At 39.5% G+C, this 22,914-nt stretch overlaps 1 long non-coding RNA gene across 2 annotated transcripts in view; it reads left to right on the forward strand.

Annotated features, from left to right (window-relative positions):
- The window catches only part of LOC146768479 (uncharacterized), a 72,195-nt gene extending 54,757 nt beyond the window's left edge, over nucleotides 1-17,438 (forward strand). Inside the window, exons 1-4 of one of the 2 annotated variants that reach the window (XR_014953110.1) lie at nucleotides 1-1,460; nucleotides 7,109-7,265; nucleotides 14,697-14,863; nucleotides 16,085-17,438. The exon at nucleotides 1-1,460 is cut by the window's left edge and continues 54,757 nt beyond it. This is a non-coding gene — a long non-coding RNA (uncharacterized LOC146768479). Of the gene's footprint in view, nucleotides 7,266-14,696; nucleotides 14,864-16,084 lie in introns of both variants that reach the window. The other variant, XR_014953109.1, reaches the window with a different exon arrangement.
- The last annotated feature ends 5,476 nt before the right edge of the window (nucleotides 17,439-22,914 follow it).

Consider the following 22,914-nt stretch of genomic DNA (forward strand, 5'->3'; position numbering starts at 1 on the left):
AACTTTGATTTTTGCAGTTTACATCTCTAAGGAAACAAAACCTATCTCAACTAGCTTGAACTTTCAATAACATTCCTGAAACCAAAAGTGAGATTAAAAAAATAAACAAAAAATAAATTTAAAAGAAAACACATCTATCTATCTATCTATCTATCTATCTATCTATCTATCTATCTATCTATCCTGTTTAAATTAAAATTTAAGAAATATGCAATAGAAGAAGGATCAAGGTACTGTTGAAAATGTCCCTTCCATACACCAGACTACAAATTTTGTTTTTAATATTTCTTGATATTAATTCCAACTCATCTGTGCTTATGAACTCATGACCCTTTGCCAGCACCTATGGTGGTCTGAGGAAAGAGTGAAGATGTCACAGTGAAGGCAAAAATTGTGAAGAAGACACAAATGGGACCCTTTCTTGGTGGCCATGCTGGATAAAAAAGTCACAGAATATTTGTTCTCAGCAGGATCGGGAGAGTACAGACTCACCAGATCAATCTCTGGGATGCTCCTGTGTTTGTTTGCAGTCAGAGAAAATGGACCACCATCCTGGAGCTTCCTGATGCTCAATATGCTCCTGGCTCCTCCAGGGCGCAGTGATCTGGAACTCCTAGAATGGGCTTCTGATAGACAATTCCTTGTAGGTCTATTCCCTGCCTTTGAGCAGTGAATGTTAATGAAAGATCAACACAGATGTGGCTAATAGTGGTTTGTCTTGGCCAAAACATTAGGCAGGAAGGAGCCATTTCATGGATGAGGCATCACCCATAGAGTGGAGTGACCAATGGACCTGGTTTCTGGCATGGGCCAGTATGGTGGTGGCAGTATCTCCCCTTGTTAGGACTGGCTGTTTGAGTCTTTTTTCTCATGACAGTCCAGCCTCCTCTCTCCCTCTCCCCAGGCTCTGCTGTCTCACTCCCCAGGCAATCATCACAGAGTGCAGAGATCTAATCTAAGCTCTGAGACTCCATTGCACTGCTAAGAGCCACCATCCTCAAATCCAAATTTGTCCCAGCCCCAGAAGTGCCAGGTCTGAGGTAGCTGCTGCCTTTGTCTTTAATAATGAACCTCTGAGAACATCCGAACTGCAGTATGTAAATGCAGCCTAAATACAGCAATTTATCCTGATGCACCAACTCATTCATGGCTTGCAGCAGGATTTTGAACTTGGCAAAGATAGCTAAATCACTTTCTCACTTATATTTTTCTTAAATCACAGGCCTTTTTCTCTGAGAGATGTAATTAGAAGTACCAACTCTAGGAAGAGCTGAGGGGGGTAAGAAGGTCATTAGTACTTGGCAGGAGAGGTGTCTGCCTGTTTCCATTGCTTTGAATAGTCTGTGGCATGGTTTAATACGAAGTCTCATTTTACAGTGTGTCACCTGTGGCTGGACACCAGGTGCCCAAGAAGCTGCTCTGTCACTCAGCTGGACAAAGCAGAGAAAATAAAACAAAAGGTGGGTTGAGATAAGGACAGGGAGAAATCACTGAGAAATTACAGTCATGGGCTGCCCACAGGGTCACAACATCCTTTGAGCATTCCCCCATGGACCTCCACAGGCTGCAGGGACACAGCTGCCTCACCACGGGCTGCACGTGGGGCTGCAGGGGAATCTCTGCTCTGGTGCATGGAACATCTCCTGCCATCTCTCCTTCACTACCAAGGTGTTTCTCTTATGAATTCTCACTCCTCTCTTCAGCAGCAGTTGTGCATTTTTCCCCTCTTTCCTAAATGCATTATCCCAGAGGTGTTCCCACCACCGCTGATGGGCTTGGCCTCACCCAGCTGTGAGTCCATCCTGGAGCTGGCTGGCACTGGGCATGGGGGAAATCTCTGGCAGCTTCTCAGAGAAGCCACCCCTGCAGCCCCCCCACTGCCAGAATCTGGCTGTGCAAAGCCAGCACAGGACCAAATGATTTGGATTTTACCGTGAGAAAGAGGTTACTCTACCTCCCGTAGGAATTGACTGGTATGGTTTCTTATTACAAAAAAAAAAAACAACGAGGTCTCCTCTGAGAGATCCCTTCATTTGGATGTTTGAATAGACTACAGCTGAATGAATGGAAAGAAAAGGTTGTTCATGCTACAGTGATACAGAAACTTTATAGGTGGGTGGAGCACAAAATAGCAGTAACAAAAAGAGAACTTTTTTGTCATGTTTTGCTTTTGCAGACTGATTTCCTCATTCAAATACCCTCTAGGTGTGCATATAAAGCACTTCTTTGCACTGACACGTTGAGGGATCTATAGCCTTTCTTTCACTAATTTAAATGTCTTGTCACAGCAATTTGAAAATTTAGTAGAGAGAATGACTCAGTCACAGGATGTCTTACAGCATGTTCCTGCTGCAGTGAACTGCAGACCATAGAATTCCTGTGTTAGGAGTCTCAGCACAGCCTCTCAGATCTTGTTTGTTTGGGTTTTTTTATTGTTTGGTTACAGAGAAGCCACATGTTTCCCATACGGTTGCAATCTGAAAGGAGATATTTTTACATGATATAAGGAATTCCATGTTACTTAATAATGGTAAATTTTTTAATGAAATGGATGATTTTTTTCTTGAAAGACTGAAAGCCCAGCCTGGCATATGGAATCCAAACCACGCTTTGTCATCCCCACACAGAGGATTGGAACAATCTTCTCTCCATATCCATGGTTTCTACAGAAAAATATAGTGGGTTCCACATGCAGTAAGAGAAACTGTGGTGGGTCACTGGGAAACACTTCTGAAGAAAAGGAGGAAAGCACTCAGAAAAACTGATGTAAGAAGGAATGTCCTTCACTTTAGGAATTCACAAACAGTGTAGTCAGAAATCTGGAAAGGATTATGGTGTGGGTCTCTGTGTAACACATCAGGGCAGTTATCTAAATGATCTCTTGCATGGAATCCCACCTGGCCTCTTTTTCTGGGTTATTAATAATGAAAGCTTTTCATCCACAATAAATATCCATCCATAACAAAAACCTATAATAAAACCCCAGCCACACGTCTATGACTTCACTCAGTATCGTCACTTTCACTCTTCTCTCTTTGGTATTCAGTGTTTGTACCCAGTAGCTACTTCCTTTCTTGAACTGGTAATGTGTTTTATGGTGCTTCTCCACCTCCTTCTATGTAATTTTCTTCCTCACAAATGTTTATTTCCCACTTGTACTCCGATTTCTGTTATACAGCTGGTAGCATAAAGCAGCCTCTACTTTGTGTTTCACCCCTTTATGTACTTTTTCCCTTGCACTATGAAGAAACAAAACCTTTCCAGCAGAGTAACATTGTTTAGGTGAAACCAAAAAAAATGGAGCAATAAAGTTTTTATGGGAATGTATCCAGTAACATAACACCTGTCTAGTCATGCACATCAAGCCCCATCTAGAATAGCATCCTAGGGGACTAAAAGGTATATTGTATGGCACAGGAATGATGCTGGGGGGCAAAAATAGCCTCTTCAACCACTGACTTCCGGAAGCCAACTTAAATGTTCTTCAGGTTAAAAGGGACTCTGCCCTTCAGTTACATCATTGCCCTCCAAAGGGTCTACAGCCCTACTTGGGTTGTACCCTCTGCAGCCTCTGGCCCACTCCCTTCACTCCTGTCACCATGCTCCTTAAATTTTGTTTTTTCCTTTTTTGATAATATTTCTCACCAAGTAGAAGACTTCCCACAGGAGTTTCAATTTAATGTACTTTAGTCATAGTCAAAACACAGTGCAGGAGAATTTCAGGGTCATTGCCGAGGGGTTTGTTCCCAGCTTCCATGGGAAGTCAGTAGGAATAGGAATATTGCTGTGCTTCATTCTAGATATTTGACCTTTGAGAATTTTTTCTTCTCTCTTGGTCCTTGTCTATTGTAAGCTCTATTGTAACTCACCAAGAACATTGTGAAGTTCAAAGGAATAAATTTTTCTTGGAACCTGAAGACCATGAGGCCAGTGCCTAATTATCATTGCAGTGCATTAAAATCAGCAGGATATGTTCCAAACTCTTTAAATATCCAGCCATAATATTTGACCTGCTGACTCTCTGTGCAGTGGATTTGACAGTCAATGCTAAACTATACAAAAAGAGAGATTTTCACATCTTTAAAACTTTCCATTCTTTTCATTTAATTGACTGACCCTGTTCTCCTATTAGGGGATACATTACAAACCTGTCTCCTGGGAGAACCTGTAACTCTTGGTGACAGTCCAGGCACAGGTTGTCAGACTCTGTCAGGAATATGGTGGTGTGCCTTCACACTGAACCTGGCAATTGCTTTTCTTCAGACTTGCAACATACCAAAACATTATTTTCAAATTAATTTTATATTCCACTGAAACATATGTCAGATATTTTGAAATCATCCAGGATAGTCCAATCAGACACCAAAATTTGAAACATTATATAGAAAAGTTCTGTACAGACAGCAAATTCCTGGTATTTTTTAATTCCTGTGGAGAAGTTTAATTGACACTCCCCTATGAAGTGTTGGGAATGAGTCAGGATTTTCCAGTGCACTGGCCCAAAATTTTCTAATGGAGGGAAAATAATTAAACTCTCAAACAATTTATTACCTACTGCTCTGAAATATGATATTAATATACAGCAAATAAGAACCCAGCTATAAAAAATGTGGATTTCATATTTAAGGAGAAAAAAAAAAAGAAAAATTAAAGTTAATGTGATATTGTGGTGTCATTTTAGCTTGAGAATTTTGGGTGGCATTTCTAAGTTACATTGGCCACTTTCAGTGATACAGAAGTATGTGTTCAGATAATTCCTTGGCACCTTCTCTGTTGTACAAAATATTTGGCTGGTGACAATAAATCCACTCCAAGAAATGATGTCAGAAAATAAGTAATGTCTAATAAGAGGAAAGGCATTTTCCAGCAAGGTTTTTTATTACCCTGCTGCCAGGAATGGGCACTTTTGGTTCCTCCCCTCTGCCTTACATCGAAGGATTTATATTATTTATTTTCTTAAACTAAAAGTTCAAGACCATTAAGGAACTGCAGTTCATCTTTAAGATGAATTGCAAACCAGTTGTGCAGTATTTCACATTAATGATCCAGTGCCTACTGAACAGCATGCAGAGAAGCAGGATACCAGATCTCTTTGCTAAACACAGCAAAATAGTGTAATCTAGAAACCAATTAACATTGATAGAAAAGTGCAATGATTCCACTTGTCTAAACTAAACGTTATGAATAACTTAGTCAAGCAATTTAAACCTTTCTAGACTGCAACAGAGTTCTACACAAATCACAGCTTGAAGGCTTAGCATCAGAGTTCAAAGTTACAGGTCCACTGTAAACAGCTTTCCAATGAAATAGTGAGGATTTAAACCTCCTGTTATTTGTATTTTACAGGAAACTACATCTATCACTAGGTAGTTTCATTTTCCAGCAAAAGATATATGCTATGCTAGGAATTATTTCAGCTTGAATTTCTTATTTGAATTATTATTGTGCACCCAGTATGGGTTGCAACATCTCATGTAACAGATGAAATCTGGGTTTTAAATGAGCAGCAGTTAACAAATAGTTTTCAGACTAATGAATGAGAGCTAAGGAAAGGATTATTTCATACCCTGTATCTAGTAAGAGGTGGGATGAAATAGACTGAAAAGCTCATCCTCATGCCAGGCACAGAATTCTGGCTGTTAAAGTAAGGTGATACTGGCCAGGGACTCAAGAAATGCCTTTACTGTGTGATCATGTGTCTGATGTTATGATCAGACTTTATTTTTTATCATATTTTGCTTCAAATTAAAACTGGCTAACAGCCTAAACTAAATTTAAAGTGAAAGAAACCTCTTACTCTTTTTAAAAGACAGTACACAAGTGAAACCACACTGGTTTTCTATACTTTTCCTTCTGAGTCAAACTATTATTTTGACCAGGAAATGCATTTGTAAAGCATCAAGCAATGCTTTGTTGTGTGTTTGTGGATAGAAGGTCATGTAACAATGCTGAGACTGTAGGCTGTTCAAAGGATGAACACAAGGAGGTAAATCCCTTGGATGTGTCTGTCCATGGGGCAATGTGAGGAAGGAAAAGCAAATTTCCTGTTAGGAATCCATGTCTCTCTGTTTCCATTTCTTGTAGTTCAATGTAAGCTGAGCTGCAACCATCTGACAAGAATAACAGCATGACTCTCAGACAATGACTTCTTTTAAGTGTAGTAAAAGACAAAGGACACAATTGCTTTGCAACACAATTGCTTACTACTATTTGTAGCATATGGCAGGCCTGGAAGATAACCAAACATTTGACTTCTCTATTATTAGCAACAGCTTCTTCTTGTTTCAAATTCTTTTTGACCCTCCAATGGCAATTTTCTCTCAGAATGCAGTGAGAAAATCCCTAATTCTTCCAGATGTACATATTTTTTTATGCAGGAGTGTTACAGGGACTCGGAAAGAAATTAGCCATCACTCACAAGGAAGCACTGCTTATAAAGTTTTTGATATGTCATTATTTCCATTATTTGACCAGATCATGTTATGGATAAACACAAGGCTGAACTGTGACAAAAGAGATATTTTGGAAGAGGTGAATAGTGATTCATAGATACAGGCACCAAAAGCTGAGGCACAGAGCAGTGCATACACATTTCAAGTGAAGAGTAGTCCACCATGTGTCTCAGAACTTTTCTAGACCAGGATTATCTTGTGATGCTGATTAAACTTTCCTGGTGACCACTATGGCCACCCAAACCCCTAAATTTATATTCTATAAGAATAGTTCAGCGCTGTGTGAGGCTTCATGGACATTTCCATGCCCATATGTCCTACTCATAGTAGGATTCTCTAGGCAAAATTTGTCCCTTGTACACAAAAGCCATTTAGCAGCTGAAGGAGTCACTCCCTTTAGAATATTTTAAAGGTAAGTTAAGAACTTTGAATAACTTTAAAGAAAATAAGAAAGTGCTTTCTCCAGAGAAGGTTACAGAGGAATATAGATCATCTTCTGGCCATTTGATTGTTGGGAAAACACAACTAAAACAAATAATTGTTTCTCATAAAGTTAGTTAAGTTCTCTAGTGCCTTCGCTGATTGCTGCTCTCATAATAGTGATTTATATAAAATAGGTGTTAAATCTCACAGACCTTTCATGTGATTCTGCTGAGGTGGTGGGAAGCCCTAGGACTGTTGGAAAGGAGATATCTCAGCATCATGAAGCCAACTGAAGTTCCCTGAATGCCTCATCTAAACCAGACAGATCTGCCTCTTCAAAACCTTCCAAAAGAGGTGTTTACAGTACTCACAGCACTGCAGGAACCCCAGGTAATTAGTGCTTCATGTGCTGTTGGTATTTGTTGGAGATATTTATGCTGCAGTAAACTTAACTTCTAGACTCTTTCTCTCTCTCTCTCTCCTACATGGACTGGCAGAGCCTCCCTGCCCGTTCCCGAGACATGTGAAGGGCAGACGTGAGAGCAGGGGGTGTCTGAGCCTGGCCAAGGCAGGAACAGGAGCCCTCTTCAGAGAGCACATCACCCGGGGAGCCATCACTCTCCACAAACTGAGCCAACTGCAAACTGCTCCTGACAGCTTAATTTCTCCAGGGGATGTCTTTAATGGACAGGCTCTGCATATCTTCTATTGAATTTTATGAAGGGTGTCACACTTCTGTTCTTTTTGTCTTATAGTGGGAAGCTTGGAAAGTATAATAGAGGGACCGACCCATTCATATTAAAAAAAAAAAAAGCAAAGAATCTTTTGTAGATAATTTTTTTTTGCCATTAAACACAAAGCTTAAAAATTTAAAATGCAAATACAAAAAACAGGGGCTTGAAGAAACAGAGCAGTAGACTGGTATAAACCCCATTTATGCATTAATATTTTTTATGGACTTCTGATGACACTGAGAATGACACTCAAAAAGCAGATAACAAAACATGGCAAAAGGCATGGTCCACAGAGCAAAGTAAAAGCAATGTGCCTCAGTGGCCAAGAAGGCCAAAGGCTCCTGGCCTGCATCAGGAATGGTGTGGCCAGCAGGAGCAGGGAGGTCATTCTCCCCCTGCACTCGGCACTGGTGAGGTCACACCTCGAGTGCTGTGTCCAGTTCTGGGCCCTCAGTTTGGGAAGGATGCTGAGATGCTCGAGCACATCCAGAGGAGGCAACGAGGCTGGAGAGGGGCTTGGAACACAGATCCTGTGAGGAACGGCTGAGGGAGCTGGGGGTGTTTAGCCTGCAGAAGAGGAGGCTTAGAGGTGACCTTATTGCTCTCTACAGCTCCTGAAGGGAGGTTGCAGACAGGTGGGGTCAGTCTCTTCCACCAGGCAGCACTGACAGAACAAGAGGACACAGTCTCAAGCTACATCAGGGAAGGTTTAGGTTGGATATTAGGAAAAAAAATTTCACTGAAAGAATAATAAAATACTGGAATTGTCTTCCTAGGGAGGTGGTGGAATCACTATCTCTAGATACGTATAAAAAAAGACTGGACTTGGCACTTGGTGCTATAGTCTAGTTGCGGTGTTAGGGCATAGGTTGGACTTGATGATCTTAGAGGTCTCTTCCAAGTTCATTATTCTGTGATTCTGTGATTCTGTAAAAGGGAGGGGTCACCTCCATGAAAGTGTGGTTGATTTAGAAGAGATGAAGCAGGGAGGGTGTAGAGCAGGTTCCAGTAACCAGAATGAAGATGTCTAGAGCTTCTATGAAATACTAAACAGTTTGAAAAGTATCTCCCCCTGCCATAGAAAAATAAAGATACCACCATGGGAGTGTACCACATTAAAACTTGACACAGACAAGTAGCTGATTTATTCAATAAGCTTCAATTAACTAAAAAATTGCAACCATTGCACTCCCTTTTTTCCCATCTTTTTGTGTGCTTCTTCTCTGGGGATCACATATTGTCCCTTCATTGTGTTTTACCGATTTTATCAGCCCTCATTTCTTCCAGGGATCCCAAAAGAGGGCATTTTACATGGGAAAGATGTTAACTCTGAGCAAAACAGAGATTTTCTGCTCTGTTTGTGGAGCAAAAAATCCCTGGCTGTGGAAGATTTTTCTTTCTGCAGTTAAAGATTCATTTATGTACCTGCCATGGAACTATGGGTGCAGGAGGAGAAAAACACAAGCAGTGGAGCTCAGTTTTCTGGCTGTGGTCCTCACCCAGGCCAACAGTGTACTTCAATAGAAGGGGCTGCATTTCATGAGATCCTCTTTTTAGATCATGGGTAAGTTCTCCTTACTTCCTGACTTCACAGATGATTACTGTGATGAGAAATGTTGAAAAGATGTGAAAGTCCAAGAAAATATTGGCAATCAAACTGAGACAAGTGAGTAGGCTGAGTTACTCAAACTCAAGTTGAAGTTCCACTTAACTTCCTGAAGCAGAACCTACAGAGGAAATGGAAGACAAATGCAAAATGCAGGAGGCTTTCTTCATGTCATGAATAGAAGTATAAACCCAGAACAATTATTATTTTTACATCTTTTGTTAAGGAACTGTGCTGGGTGGTGTTAATCAATTCAAGGAGCTGCCATGTCCAAGTATGTGTGGAGTTATAAAATCTGAGGATTTTTAAGTGCTTCAGTGGAAGATGGGCTGGAAGGGATTGAGGATAAGAAAAGCAGGAGCACAAAACTGGTTGTGATGGAAGTCATTACACACCTTGTATTGACTTCTCTGTCAGATTAAATCTGTTACACACAGGGCAGCAACAGTCCTGTCATACCACATATTTCTAACTGAAAAACATTGCCAGTAAGATAAAACTGGCTGCTATGATTCCAGGTTCATCTGAAGTAGAGCAGGAGAATTTGTGAATTTGAAGTTGCCCTTTATGACCTTCATTTGATCTTGGATGTGAAGAAAATCTAGTCTTTAATCTCAAATCCATGACCTCCATGTGAGTTTGGAATTTGCAAAACAGCTAAAATACAACCTGTGTAGTTTCTTTCCTACAGCCAGCATCTCCCTTGCTAAAGGAGTGTGAATCAATAAAATTTCAGTAAAAATTTCAGAAAGTTCTATAGCTACTTCATGCTGTAAGCACCATTTGTTTTCAGGCCCTGGAAACAAAGTTGATTGAGTGATCCTTTAAATCTCTTACCTAAATCTGCTGCAGTTCCTTGGAGATAGTCTATGAATTTTAGTGGGTGTTTTAGCTCCTGAGGGAGTAATTTCCTAAGCAGTAAAAAATGCAATGCTGATTTGCATGGGACAGAGGCTGTCCAGGTGGATGAGTGTCACTTTGTTCCATGACCAGAGGTCTGTGTATGCCATCAATCCATGCTGGCAATAGGGCTGTAGGAGCAAGGGGAGTACCACCCCCTTCCCTTGCCAGCTGTAGTTAGAGATGAGGCTTTCCAGCCTGATTTTCAGGATATCTTGGTTCAAGATATCAAGACCTCCAGTCCTTGCCCAGTTAACATTCAGACAGAGCTCTCCCCCAAATCAGAGGAAGCTCTAGATAAGAAAATGCAAAGTCAGGGTGAAGAGCCAATTGCCTTTTTAACCACATTTTCTTCTTGAAATCAACTCCACACTGCGCTTGTGTGACAGATGGCTTTTGGCACTCGAGTCAGCACACAGCAGGAATGACAGCTGGAAGTCTGCAGGACACATTCCCATTTTCTTTGGCCCATCCTGTGGGAGACAGATGTGTTTGCAGCTGTGGCTGAATCCTGCTCCAAAAGGCAGGCCTGGGTACAGGCTGCAGGCTTTGACCAGCCAGACCCTTCTCAGCTGGCCAAGAATTTTGTGAATGCATCACCTGTCAGAGCTAGGCAGATGGCAAATTTTACTGTTTCAATTTCTCTTATATTTCATTATCCCCTTAACTTTTTAATTTGACTGCTCTAATAAAATAATCAAATTTTATAAGTCTTGTATTTTTGCTTGGTAGGCAAACATTACAGATATCAAATCACAGTGCAAAGGCAAATACTTGGAATCATCAAGACATCCTGCATCCATAGTGATCCATTTATAATGCATTAAAGTTATAGTGCTATAGGCCAGTTTAACTGTTCAAACACATTATGAGCAATGTTTCAGGTAACTATCCTGGGAATGACAGACATTTCAGGAAGTGATATGCTCAGGGAGCATAAAAAGCAAAATGTGTTGTCATTAATGGTTTTAATAGGTGATTTCAGATTTTGGCATCCTGAAGGCAACATTATTTTATTCTTCCAACTATTTTTTTTAATCTACTGCTCAAATTTCTTGAAAAAATATGAAAAATATTTTGAAGGGGTACATTTCTTGCTGAAGACAGTGTTTGTTTTCCAACATACAAACTTTATAGAGACAAGGAACAAATTTTTGACTTTATGTTCTGTGAAATAGGAAAATCATTTTGCAGTAACTTTTGCTCTCTTCTTTTGATAGAAATGTTTATTAATAGGCTTGGAGCCCTGATGGACCCAGGCAAAACTTAACAATGTCTGACAAGCCATTCACAGTAAAACTGGTTAATGTCACCTTCACTTAGCTGAGATGATTTAACTTCTCTTGCCCCTTTGCCCATTATGTCAAAGAGGTAACAATAAATACTTGGGAAATAAAAATTAGCTTTACTTCTGTGTTCAAATGGAAGCAATACAATAAACAAAACCTGTTCATATTCTATATACTGCTTAAACCAGGAAATATTCTTTTTCCAGCAAAACACCATATTGGACAGACAACCTAATCCCACAGCATTTACTCAGGAAAATGCCCACAGGGCTGGAGATCCCTAATGCACAGGAAAAGTCACGTATAATTCTCTCTTCTGAATAATACTGGAAGCCTTTGCAGGTTCATTGAATCTATTTCTGTCACATAGGCTTCTCTGCCAGGTATAAAAGAAAATTGTAATTAAAGACAGCCAAAAATGTCCTAAATTTTTAATCTTAACTCTGTTGTCTTCAAAGATGTGAGTGGGCAAAATAGAAAAAACAGTGAATGAACGATAGACATCATGAACTTTGGCTTCTGATTTTTCTGCCTTTCCTGTGGGGAGAACTTCCAAAAGAAACTGTCTTATTAAAAATTAGTCCATACTTTATGCCAATATGTATTGTAAAAAGCATATTCTTATGCTTACCATGGATAATTTAAATATTAATAAATGGCAGAAGTTACTAATTACTATGATAATTAAGTAATCACTGTCATATTAAATTTAGATGTATCCAAAATAAGATATCCTTAAAACAATTGCAGATTTAAAACTTGTATTGAATATTACTTGTCTCTGATTGCCAGAATTATGTGATTTCTCTGTACAGGAAAACATCATCTAAATAAACAGGATGTGGCTTTCAACCAGAGACACCATTATCTTCAATCAAGTTGTATTTTACCTGGTTACAGGAAAAACATAAATAAAATTCTCATCCAGCCTTACATTGGCTTTCCAGTAATGCTGTAAAAGTGCCCTATCCTAAATGTGAAGTTTATTTCCCCCAGATTTTGATGTTGTTATTTTCTCACAAATCTTGTACTTGGAATTGAGCTGAGCAGTGATCAGAGGATGTGAGGATGAGATAAAATTCCTGAGGAAGGAAAGGGTTTTTTCCACTTAGGGGCTTTTATATATATTTAGGAGCTTTTATATATATATCTATTTCTGCACTATTTATGGAAGAGAAAAACTTAACTTGTAGGGTTTTCCCACATTTGTGGCCTGTTTGTAGAACTCTTTCCCAGATCATCTTATTAACTGCTTTATGTAAATTACTAACACATTCACGTTAGAGCTGGAATCTAGATTTTGCCTTTGTGTCAGGAATTTATCAGCATATTGTTTTTTTATCTAATCCGCATCTCTGAGATTTTTTTTTAGTATTTTCAGGGGTTTACATAAGGTGAAACTCTTTCAAATAGGTCAAATACCTTTTCTTTTTCCCTGTAACTACTTTTAAGCTTGATTCTGCAGAATTTTATCTAAGTAGCCCTGGAAGATTATATAAATTTTTGTCAGAGGCTTTATTTTCTGAAGTTGTGTTTGTAACCAAGAAAAGTTTCCAAGTTAATATCCATCTTTACTCCCAAAGCAGTTACATGAGTAACTCCTTATAGCATTTTATGACTGTGCTATATTTATGTAAATTATTGAACATTCAGTTTAATAACAGAAAATAAAGCATTTTCAAGGACACAGAAAAGAAGACCCAAGTTCTTAAAGATGGCTAAATTTCCCAGCTCCATGAAGACACATAACAGGATGGAATTAACCTGTCTGAAAGAACCCTTCCTCATAACTCTCTGGATATAAAGATTTTAACTCTCTAAAAAGAATTCTTTTAACAAGTCTCTTAGGTATTTATACTGCTTCAAGAAATGACCTTGCATTGGGATCTCAGCTTCCATTTGGCTGCTTCCAGCACTCAAACTCGTTTGTCCTGACGCTGCTGCCCCTGCAGAGCATCCTGCACTCAGGCAGTGAGGGGAGGGCAAAGGAGCAGCTTTGTGACTCGTCTTTATGGCCAGCTGTAATAGCCATTACCTAGAAGCCCCCCTCTAGCATTCTGACTGAAGTGGCCACAAATATTTTAGTTTTTCTTTGGGAGCAGATTTCCAAAACAAAAAATAATATCATATCTATGGCATCATAGCTATGATTCTCCTGTTTGTGCAGTGAAATTTGTCTTATTCTTTGATAAAACCAAGCAACCACAAATTGGTTTCTTTGTATCCTGCCCAGATATGTCAGAATTTATGAGATCACATTTGCAGTCTATTTGCATCCTTCACATTAACAGTTTCTGTTACAGATTGTGTATATACCACAAAACATTAAAATGTGTGCATGCATTTTTCAAAAGATATAAGGAAAAAAATTAGTAAAGAAAGTTACAGCACAGTTGGATTCTATAAAAACTACTTTTTAGAGTCTTTCCTCAAAGCACTCTTCTGTAATAAATATTATTTTATGAGCCTTCTAGGGTCATATAATAAATATAATAAATAAGACCTCTGTAATGAATATTACATTATTACCCTTCTAGGCATTTGGATTGCTCCTGTGAGATAGTTAGCTGAAAATTTCTAGAATATCTCAACAGTTAATGAAACAAACAACCAAACATTATAAGCATGAAAGTTACTCAGCTTGCAAACATTGTATTTTTACTTTTTTCTTTACACTGCATAATATTGTATTTTCCCCTTTTTTTTAACCCTGCATAAAAGTTCCAATAAGACTGCAATGACCTGACAAAGAAGAACAAATTATAAAAGCATAAGTAGTTCAGGTTTTTGTGATGTAATTGAGTTCATTCCCTGGGAGAAGAATCATTCAGAAGAAACTTTTTTATTGAAATTGTTTCATTGCAGATGGGAAGCAGCAAAAAGCTCCAGGGGGCTTGTATTTTTATGTTGTTCTCAGTGATATGAGCAGTAAGAGAGTAAAATTATCATGCAGTTTATGGGATACAGAGGTTAACTGGGGAGCTAAACCAGGTAAGAAAACAGGGTTGCTCCAGGGCTGGGACCACTGTGGGCAAGAGTTGATTGAATGGATTTGGAGATATTCTAAAGAGTCATCTTTCCAAAAAATGTTGCCTGCCTGTGAATAAAAAAGGGACTCTTATCCTGGGCTGTCAGCCCAGTGCTTTCCATGAACAAAGTGTGTGATTGCTTTGCCATAACAAAGAACTGGATTTGGGCTTCACCAAGAACTTCTGTATCTCTTAGAACACATTTTTAAACACAAATTTTAAACACATTTTTAAACACTGGTTGGTTCTGCCTTTCTTTCTAGCCTTACCTCTTCTAGAGGTGTCATCACAGAAGAATAACAGCCCCCGAGGCTGGTGTAGGTGGTTACCAGATCTCCACACTCGTTCTCCGTGTCTGCTTACACACCTGACTTACACTGGAAGAGCTGGGTGAGCATCTGCCAGTCCCCAGAGCAAAGGAACAGCAGAGGTAGGTTGATTTCTGCTATTTATTGTAGCTGTTTCTCTCATGGTATGTGGGGTGATTGCACGTCATAAGGACAGAGGGGAAAGCAGGATGCTGTGATCTCACAACAACTTGATGCATCCAAAAAACAGAAGCTATAACACAGAGATGTCTTACTCATCTTAGTTTTAGGGAGGAAAAAATGTGATACGCCCAAATAAGAGACCTCAGCATTGATTTGAGGGAAGATAACCAGGCCTGATCAGTGGAAAAAAATATTTTAGAGTTGTTTTGAGGTGAGAATCCAAACAATTTTTCAATATCTGCTGTTTTTCCATGATGAACTAATATTTGAGGGCAAGTCCATCAGTTCTGATTTCCATGAGGTGAAGGTTCAATCCCATAGCTGGATGTTAGATGAAGGTAGTGTTTATATTATTATTGCAGATAATAAATGGTTTGGTCATTTTGGTGAAGAATCAGTTTACAGCTGGCAAAAAAACCCTAAGCATTGCTGCAGAACCTCTAACATGTTCTCAGGCCTATTTTACAAAGGGGAAGGTTGCATCAATGAGGAGGCACTGGACTGTGGTATAAGAAAAATTCAGTAAGTGTAGCTGAATTTATGACTGCTGAAGACTTTTAAAGGATGCAGACACCTCACTTGGTGCCAGGCCAGACTTACCCCTACATTACTCCATTGACTTAAACACACACACGTTTGACTCACTGTTAATGAGACTGGTTTTTTTTCTAGAATATTTAGTTCTGCAGCTATCCTCTGAGTCCCAGGAGGAATGTGCCTGGCTGGGAAGAGTACAGGACATGCTGGGTTTGGCTGGGATGACTGTTTTGGTTGCTCACTGAGTGTTCTCATGTCTCCTTGCTCTTGCATTCAGAGAAATCCTTGCATATACATTCATGAGAAATTTGTAACTGTGGACTCAAAACTTCTGAAAACTCAAAGCTTTCTTACATAGATTTTATAAAAAGTCCAAATGAGAGTCATGGAAAAACTGTTTTTGGAATAATACTGCTTTCTGACAAGATGTGTTTTCTTGGGGGAATGGTAAATCATCTCTAATATTTTCTAAGGCATTGACCTCACTGGTGATGTAGCACCCAGAGCCACCATTCTCCCACTGAGTAGGGAAGCCATCATTTCATTTATTGCTGTGATTAATGTTATGTTGTGATATTTTTAAAAGCCCAATGTCCAAAGCTTTCTAATTCTCCTAATTTCAGAGTTCAGCACAAAAGCATGAAAAGCCAAGACCTGCAGAACCAAAAGAAAATTGTCAAGAAGAGGGGAAAAAAACAAAGACAGAAAAGAAACGTTCAAATGTAGTTCAGCTTTACCATATAAGCCATGGGGACTAAGTGACTTCCAGATATCACCCAGACAGATTTGTAGCCCCCACAATTCACAGGTGAAGAGAGAATGAAGACCCACATGGTTGTGCACATCTCAAGTCCCTTTTCCAAAGGGAGTTGCAGGCTTGTCCTAACTCTGGACACTTTGTGAGGGAGGCTCTTTTCCCCTGACATGTGGAGAAGAGCATTCCCTTGCCTGATACAGCTGCCTCCATCCACAAGTCACATTTCTGAGAAACCACATGAAGGACACAGGGACTGCAGAGCCATTGCTCAATGCACTGAAGGAAACTTTGATAGAAGACAGTAAAACAAAATCTTGATGATGGGTGTGGATGATAATGAAGACTACACTCACAAATTAGCACATCTCCCTGAAGTTTCCTAAGCCCTTGGGCACCTAAAGCTGAGGAACTGTTTTCTATCATGAGGGTGATTGAGAAACTCATGTGTGGCTAACCAAGAAACTTGATTGATTCACTATCTCATTTGTACAAGAAGCCCAGAAGAAATCAATGAGTAGTGCAGAAGCTGAAAAGCCAACAGCTGAGCTGAGAAAACAGGATCTAACTAAATTGCACCACATAAGACCCTAAACTCCTATTAACTTCCAAACCAGAGCATTAAGTTTTCCAAACCTCCCTCAACTCCAGTTATTACTTTAAATTCTCTTCACCACACAGAAAATGGTGAAGATATGGACATTTTTACATATCAATACGTATCTTCTGATTTCTGATTAGGGCATCATTACATTTTCAGAGAGTCCCAGTTCATCCTAGTTTTTGAAAATTACATTGAAAAGAACAAAAAGTTATCCCAGAATTTTCATCATAATCCAAGTTTAGCAGTAACTTTTTTTTTATGAGTACAGCTTTATCTATCAGACTGAATGTAGAGACAGGGCTCTTGTGCAAAGAACATCTCACAGTATGGCACCCTTGCCCAAACTTCAGGGCAAGAGTATAAAATTATACTCAAATCTGACTCTCATTTTTATTCAAATGGTGAATAGGAAATCAACACTATATGCTATGCTTCAGGGTATCTTCATCATAAGACTATTTGTATCTAGAACTGCAGATAAACTAAACCTCAATTAACCAAATCTGGTTATAATCCCTCCCTATGGGCACTCAGCATATTTAAAAAGAGGTAGCACTGTAATTTGTTAATTTACCTAAAAAAAAAAGCAATAAAACTGTCTGCTTAAGAAGAAAAAGCATAGCTAATGGTCTCTGCCTGCTGGATTCCTAAAATCTTCTGGACTATCCTAAGCCTTTATTGCCTCAGCCCCATTGATTTCATGTTCCAGAGTTGGTCTTTAGACCCAGATACTCCATATACCTGCACAGTTCACAACTGAACATCCAGTTTTGCTTTAACTGAAATGGTTTTACCTATTTTCTGTATTTCTTTTACTTTTGTGCCAGTCAGAGGCAAAGATTTCAAAAAAAGAAAGATTTCAAACAATTACTGTCAGCTTCTGGGCCTGAACTTACCTCTATGTGTATAGCAGTCTCTATCCCCTAAGAAAATATCTGTTTCCATGCTTTATGTTTTCTTTATGGAGTAGAGTGTACAAAATAGATGTGTTTATATCAGGATGCTTAGGGATGCACAGCTGCCTGTACTACTGTGACACAGGGTAGAAGTAGGATTCTTCAGGTTACACAGTGGTTGTTTTATTCCCAGCATCTCCAAAGTCCCATTTTGACCCTTGATAATGCCCCTGCTTTCCCCATCACTTAAGACTATCACTTCTATGAGTAGCAGTAGCATTATAGCTCATGAACTCACAACACTGTAAAGTATAAGGAAAATTGTCCCCCAGTTCCAGCAAAAAGCCAAAGGAAAGCCACTGTGCTGTTAGTCTGTCATTGGGTCACTTCCTATCCAGACTTTTTACATCTGTTTCAGAAGCAATAAAAAGCAGCATTATATGTGCCAGTACTTCTTAGAAAGTTGTTCAGTTTGTGGCTAAAATAATGAAGCTGGATTTAGAAAGATCCTAAATCCTCAGCCACACAGTGTTATCCAACAGGATGAATAAAGAATCTGGTCAAGTAAATTACCTGCTCACACCAACTGTTCACTCTAATTTTGTGATTTCCACCACTGTTGCACTTACATATCTAAACTCTTATTTAAATATTTTCTGCTTCAAAGAAAAAGGCTTACCAAATTTCCAATTAGAAATCAAACACCTGATAAAATACTGCACTTCAAATACCCGATTGTTGTCTCAAATAATTTTTTGCTGTGAATAATAAAGCCCCAAGGAAGTTTTACTCCAACATTATCTTTGTCAATTTTAAGTTAATTTGCCTGCAGGTCTATGACAGATGCTGTTATATCTCACTAGATCCTGAGGTTTTATGAGTGATTTCTGAATTTAAAAAAAAAATCCCAAACAACTATTTTAAGCACTATTTGGGTTTTTCTCAAACTGCTTTTTACAGGGAAAAGAATAATTGGTTTTAACTATTTCAAGAGTGTTCTTTTAAAAATAACCGTCAGTGTAACAAGGGTAGGCTTGCATTTTAGAATTATACTGCAGTAATTGTTCTTAGATCTTTCACTACTGTAGTTTTGGGTGTTGAAGCTGTTTATGAGATAATGTGAACACTGTGGAAAGAGAGACAAGTTCCCAGTCTGACCCTGACCCAACATAAATCAAGAGCAGCTCTTGCTAAAGCTCATTATGAGATTGGTGAAATAGAGAGCAGATTCCAGCCCAGGCTGACTCCTCCTAAACAGTGCTTTGTGTCAAGTGTGGAAGCACTTTTAATGGCTTTGGATAACCATTCATCTGAGCAGTGTGATTCAAGGCTCTGTCAAAGATGTCATGCCATCTTTCCCCAGATTTTTTTATTTTTAATTATTTTTTTCAACTAAAGAAGAATGTAGCATTTTAATGGGAATTAGCTCATGAGTAAGAAAGGAAAGGTATTTTCTGTGAGGAGATTTGAGTGAAAGTTAAGGACAAATTTTTTGTGTGAATCATCTGGTTCGGTCCATACCAGCCATAAATGAGCAAGAGAGCTGTCCATAGGGAATAAGAATTTACCCAACAGCTTGCATAGTCTGAAGTTTACACACAGTTGCACCTGCCTGTCCATGAGATATTGCATCAACAGTGAGAAAGAAAATGTTTTCAAATCCAGACTTGCAGTCTTCAAAGTTCTCTGAAGGAAGGGGATGCCTTCAGAATCTCTCAGAAGACAAGATATTTGGCTGACACTGGGGAGACCACTTTGAAATCTGGCCTGCTGGATTCAGCCAAGGAAAAGAAATTTCTCTTACCTGATAGGAATTTCCTAGAACAACATGGTAAGCATAAGAGTAATTTCTAGTTTCTGATTAATTTCTAATATGATAACAAGCCTTGCCCTAGACTACAGAAAAAAAAAGTGTTTTTCTTCTGTGAAGGCATTTTGTCTGAAAGCTGCTGAGCAGCTGCATTTTGGGATACCAAGTCAGAGCCAACACTTTCCACAGGAGATGATAGATTTGAGTCTCCATTGATCTAGGGGAGGGGACAGACAGCAAGTGGCACATGGTGGGGTTTAGTGCCAGCCTGTCCGTGGCACAAATTCCCCTCTCACTGCTGTCCAGGTCTGTGGATGTTTTCCTTCAAAGCACACTGAAGGTAAAGGGAGAAGAGAAGCCATGCATAGATATGAGCTGCTTTTCTCAGGAAGCTGTAGAACCACTTGATGTGGAAACAGGCCCTTCAGCCAGGCACTTGGGTGGAGATGATCCCAGACTTCCCATGTCCTGGAACGGTGGACACAACTTATAATTCTCTGATGTTTGTTTTTTATCACTGAGCTTTAATGTCCCCATTTCCTTAGTGAGCCTTTCCACAGAGGCCCAGAAAATAACAATTTAATGTATTCCATGACCAATGTTGGGATTACCTCTCCTGGTTGTCCTCTTTTCCCAGGCTCCAACTGTGCTTCCCCAGTTGCCCAAAAGGACAAATATTCCTCTTCTATTGTGTCTTCTGGTGGGAGAGATTTTGATTCCTCTGAGAGTCCAATTTTAAATCAGATCAATGATCTGTTTTGACCAATAGTCTGTTTCCATCTTTGGGCAGCACAAGTAGTTTCCATCACATCTCCTAATTCCTCCATATTTCTTTGTCAGGGTAATTCCACATGGTCCTGGACAGCAGTCAAATATGTCATTCAGTCAGAAACAGTTAAATTTACCAGACAGCTTTTCACTCAGCAGAGGATATACACTCAACTAAATTTGCAGAACCTGAAGTTAAACAAGCTCCCCATTCATGCAGAAACTTGATGTTTTGTCAGTTTTAAATTTCAAGTTATAGAAGTATCTCAAATTAATGAAAGGATTAGATTTTAATCCTTTCAAATATTTCTGTGTGAACACTGTGTGTTGCATCCATGGCTGCTTTGATTTGAGGCAGAATAAAAATGTCTGCAGAAAGTGGCTGTTTTTCTCAAAAACATTCTATTTTCAGTAGGAAACAAATAATTTATGACAAGACTTTTTTTTCTATTTGAGTAAAGAAAATGCTTGAAGTGTTGATGAAAATCCTCCAAAGGAGAATGCTTTTATTTTTCAGCAGATCATAGCAGTTCATATCTTCCAAATCTCAGTCAATTTAACTATTCAGTAGCATTTGCTTGATAGGCAGTAGAGAGATTATCTCCTCTACAATTTGTCCTGTTTAGAGAGAGCTGAAGGATAATTGTGCAACACATTGTGGAAGCACCTCATTTTCCACACGTGGCAGAGGGAAGCTGGGTGACTTATAAAGTAGACCCCAAAGTTTTACATGTCTTAAAGTAAGTGAAAAATATTCCAGTCTAAAGTGTGATATATTTAAAGACAGAATTGCATTTTTTATGTTTTACAGTCCTTCCTATGCCTTAGTTGTATTTATTTTCCAAGGGAAACTAAACCAGACCAGATTATTGCAAGATGCTGATGACAATGGAACAATGTTCTTGTCCTTCCATCTTTTATCTGCCTCCAAACAACAGTAAAATTTCTGCTGCAGTCATAACAGAAACTAAACATGCATAAACTCTGTATGGCTGCATAAACAAGATGACTTGTAGCATTATAGTGAGCAAACATGAAAATATGTGGGTTGTTTTTCTTTTTTTTTTTTTTTTTTACTCTTCAAGGCAACTCTGGCTTGCAGATCTTCTGCAAAGTCACACAGTGTAATGTCCTTAGTGCTTCTTGTTACTCTTAATGGAGAAGTGGAGAAGCTGGAAAATGCTTTACCCACCAGTGAACAGTCCTTGCACACACATTTGTCTTTACAATAATGTAACAAAACTCTTTGCCTTTAACACAGAATTAATGATTCATAAGTATTGCAGCCATCAGTTCTCACCCAAATCTTGCTGCTTAGTCCACCTTATTTTCTAGGCTGGGAGCAAACCAGCAGAGTTTTCAACCCAAGCCAAGCTGTGCACATAACAGCTCAGCAACCTGAGAGATGAGAGTCTGGGGATGGGAAAGGGCAGTCAGAGAGTGTGAGAACTGTAGAAACACCCACTTAAAATAATACAATATTCTGTATTTGAAGGGACCCACAAGGGTCAATCCAGGTCCAATTCCTAGCCCTGCACAGGATCTCCCCAAGGATCTTGCCATTTGCCTGAGAGTGTTGTCCAAATGCTTCTTGAACTCTGTCAGGCTTGGTGGTGTGGCCACTTCTCTCAGGAGCCTGTTACAGTGCCCAACCACCCCCTGGGTGAAGAACCTTTTCCTGATATCCAACCTACACTGTCCCTGAGAGAGCTTCAAGCCTTTTCCTTGGCTCCTGTGACAGCTCACCAGAGAGAAGAGATCAGTGTCTGCTCCTCTTATTCCCCTCATGAGGAAGTTTTGACTCAATGAGCTCTCCCCTGAGTCTCCTCTTTTCCAGGCTGAACAGACCAAATGACCTCAACCTCATCCAGTTTCCCCTCCAGACCCTTCACCATCTTTGTGCCATTTTTGCCAAAAGGGCAATTTTGCACACTGTTGTGGTGAAAGGCAGAAAGGACAGAACAGCTGCATCTTAATCTTTAGGCTTAGAAGGCCCATAACTCAGGATTTTAGAATGAAGGTAGCCCCATGTGAGAAGTTAAATGATTCTCTGATACATATCAAGAGGAAATAACCTGGTGGTGTATGCAATACAGCCATGGATATATGGCCCAGATATTCATTCCCAGTGCCCTGGCTCTCCCAAGCTTGTCCAGAGTCTTGCATGGGAGATAAGGAGGAGGAGAAGAGAAGCTGTTTGCTAATGACTGTGAAAACAACCTGGCACACTGAGTGAGTTCCTCCCCTCCCCAATCTCACTATTTTCATGTGGAAGAAAGGCTGATGATGTTAACTCAGCTGTGCATAGGAAGCTGTCCATCCTGCTCTCACATGTGGGGTTTTTTGTGGAGGAAGGAGCCTATAAATAACACAGCTGTAAACAGCCTCATAAAACACAGGCTGCCTGTAAAGCAGTGCAGAGCAGTCTGTGCAATGTGATGCTTGAGTGCTGTCTGTGCTGGCTGCAGGATTCACTCTATCCCTTTGTTACAAATACTCCTTCCTCATCCTCTTCCATGCTTATGGGGGCTTTCATCACATTCCAGCCTCAGTGCTGCCCATGCTGTGCAGCACTGGTCACAGCCGGACTGCTCCTGGTGGCCCCTAAAACCTATAAATCC

This window comes from Lonchura striata, chromosome 2 (assembly GCF_050655825.1).
Source record: "Lonchura striata isolate lonStrDom1 chromosome 2, ASM5065582v1, whole genome shotgun sequence".
NCBI lineage: Eukaryota > Metazoa > Chordata > Aves > Passeriformes > Estrildidae > Lonchura > Lonchura striata.